The following is a 3,124-nucleotide window of genomic DNA, read 5'->3' on the forward strand; positions in this document are numbered from 1 at the left end:
CACCTTCTGCTTGGTGATAAGGCTGTCTAGTGAAAGAGGAAAACACAAACAGAAATCCATGGAGGGCAGCTGGATGAGGGATAAAAATAGCAGCAGGACTTTTTGTAGTGGCATCCTTTGTACCATTAGAGTGAAAATTCTGGCAGCATTTCTATTTCATGGGATTGGTATCTGCAAGGGGGGAAACACATATATGTCCTTCTCCAAGGGAGAAAAAAAAAATAAAAATAAGGCAATAGGCTGAGTTTTGGCCATGTCAGTGACAGGGTTAGAAAACAGCTAGAACTGCTGAAATACTACACCCAGGAAAACAGTGGAAAACCCCTCCTGGAGCACAGGGTGATGGAGGATGCAGGAGAGAAGTCCCAGCTCCAACCTGATTGGCAGCCTGAGCTCACACTGTTGTCTCTATATTTTTGTTGTCTCCCCTCCACCCCTTACCTATTTTGAGGCTCTTTGGAACAGGCTGCCTCTATCTGTGTAGCACGTGGAAGACTGGTTATGATCTCTAGGCTCTACTGTAACATAAATAGTGAGACTCCAGTTGGCTCCAAGGTCCACATGTCTCACCAACTACTAACAAGTTTAAAGTTCTTACTTGGGGGGAAAAAAAAGGAAAAGGAGCTATTATTTTGAAAATTATTAGCAGCAGCAAATCTGCAGCTTATATTTTCCCATTTAAAACAGAAATAGTGCTGAAGAGCAAGATGAAGTATTCAAGGAAAGAAATGCCAATATTAGTTTTTCTTTCTCTCCAGAAAATTCTTGGTATCTCTCCTATTCTTGCTGGTATAAATTACCCCTAAACCTATTTGGATTAAGACAACATTTGCACGGAGATTTGTTGTCTCCTAATGGTCTGCTGTAGCCTTCTAGTGAAGCTGCTAACACTGGGTATCTTCCAAGACCAGATCCCAGACCCTCGTCTGCAATCCTCACTCTGCTCCAGTGAGAATACAATTTCTATTGTATTCTGTTCCTCTGAAGGTCTTCTCCAGCAACTGTTATAATGTATTCTGTCAGTGATATCATTGATGCTCCCCCCATCATCTGGCCAGATTTGGAAAACTTTCTGCAAGCTGCTGAGCAAGCAGGCTTTGCTGGCTCCTGTTTATTAAATCCTAAATTTAAAAACAAACAAACAAACAAACAAACAACAACAACAACAAAACAAAAATAAAACAAAACACAAACCCCACAACCAAAAAAAACCCCTCTAGATTCAGACATCCTCTAAGTTCTGACTTTCAGGAGAAGCAAATTATGCAGTGAATTCAAATCCCAAAATTACAATTGGGATGTAATTTAAATGCAAACATTTGGCTTTCAGTCTTATGATATTCCTAAGTGGCACCAAATCAAGTGTTTTCTGAAGTTGACTGAGAATTGAATTGGCCCCTTCAGGTGGATGTTCTTCTGTTTACTTTAGAGGATGACACTGATATAGCTTTACTCAGTAACTAATCAATAATTTAATTTTGATCCCTAACTAAATGAAGCTTGATAAATATCAGACACTTTTAAATTGGGTTTAATTAGTGTTTATGCATGTATTCCAGGGCTCTGATTCACAAACTGTGGCAACTCCACAACGAATCTTGTCTATCTGCTAGAAGATTCTTACCCGTGCCCCTGTCAGAAGCAGCAGATAGTCCTGAGACTATCCAGGGTTTAGTGCCCTGGTCCTAACGGGAAGTAATTTCATAAACCTTATCACGATGTCAGTGTTCAAAGGGAGCGATGTAGGTGATGTGGAGGGGGAGCAAGGGACATCAAAGCGGCAGCTGGGGAGGGGCCTGGCTTTGAATTTCCAACTGTGGGTTAGATGCAGCTCAGGAACAGCTGATGAGAGTGATGAGCAGCACAGAAAGACGTCAGCACAGGGAGAGATGGAAGAGATTGCATCTGCTTCCTTCAGAGACTATGCAAACAGGGAGTGACAGGGTGCCAGGGTGTAAAAAAATTAATGGTCTAGAAAAGTTATGTCTGCCAACACACAAGAGCTCCTAGCACACCAGAGGCAATTGCAGTTTAGCACATGGATATTTTAAGAGTAAAACAACCTGCAGATCTCATTCTTACCATTGGTCAACACCAGAACAGCAGAAAAGAAGCAGAGCCATGAAGACAGCTTCCAGCTGGTCTTGTAGAGAAGAGTGCCTTGCTCTGTGCAGAAGGAAGGCTTAACTCCCTAAGTGCAAGCCATGCCATGCCTCTCACCCTCTGGGCTGGAGCAGGTCCTGGCCTGCTTCGTGTGCCAGCACAGGCACGGCCAGTCAGGTGAAGAAATTAGCTGGAATCCAAAAGGTGCAAGATCCTTATCAGACCCCAGCATTGCACTCAATGGGAAAGGAAAACACATAAGCAGAAGCCAACCATGTGTTGGTAAAGATCACACAGGAACACACTCTGGGGATATGCCCTTCCTGACCCTTCTCTACCCTTCTTCCAAAGTCACTGATACCAAGGTTTGGCTAATCTTTGGGTCACTGTGGTTCTCAGGCTTTGGTACCCCAAAAGTGATGTTAAAAATGACCGCCACCTTTCAGTGGAAATGATCACAACCCCAGCAGCTGAAGAGCTCTGTCACCTTACAGCTTTCCTAGATGTAAACACACAAAGTGCACCCTGGACTGGGAAAACCACATCCCATGGGCAAAGGAAGATGCACTCCTAAACATGCAGTTCTGCCAACATAACCACATTGGCCCTTAGGAAGTCTGCCTGGAAAGTTGTGGTGCTGGAAGTCCACGCTTCTTCATGCCCTGACATAATGAGGGTGTGCATTTATCTATCATACTTCATTTTAAATAAATATCAATATCAATATTTTTCCCCTGGGCTCTCCTTTCTTGTTTTGTCAAGAGCAATGATTGTATCATAGCCAACATTATGATGCAAAATTAGAGGGAAGAAAATGCCTTAGAAAGGTGACATCATCTGAATAGATGTGATGGCTTCTTGCATTAACTCAAACATCTTTCTCCCTGAAGTCTGACCCTAGGTGTAAATTGGAGAGGCCTGACGGAACATAAAAAGAAGCACTATCCTGTTGACCCAGTTTTCATAGAGAGCAGTGTGTATAATTATTGTGGACACCTGCAGCTGATAAACCAATCCCATG

Source organism: Passer domesticus, chromosome 1 (genome assembly GCF_036417665.1).
Source record: "Passer domesticus isolate bPasDom1 chromosome 1, bPasDom1.hap1, whole genome shotgun sequence".
In the NCBI taxonomy this organism is placed as follows: Eukaryota; Metazoa; Chordata; class Aves; order Passeriformes; family Passeridae; genus Passer; species Passer domesticus.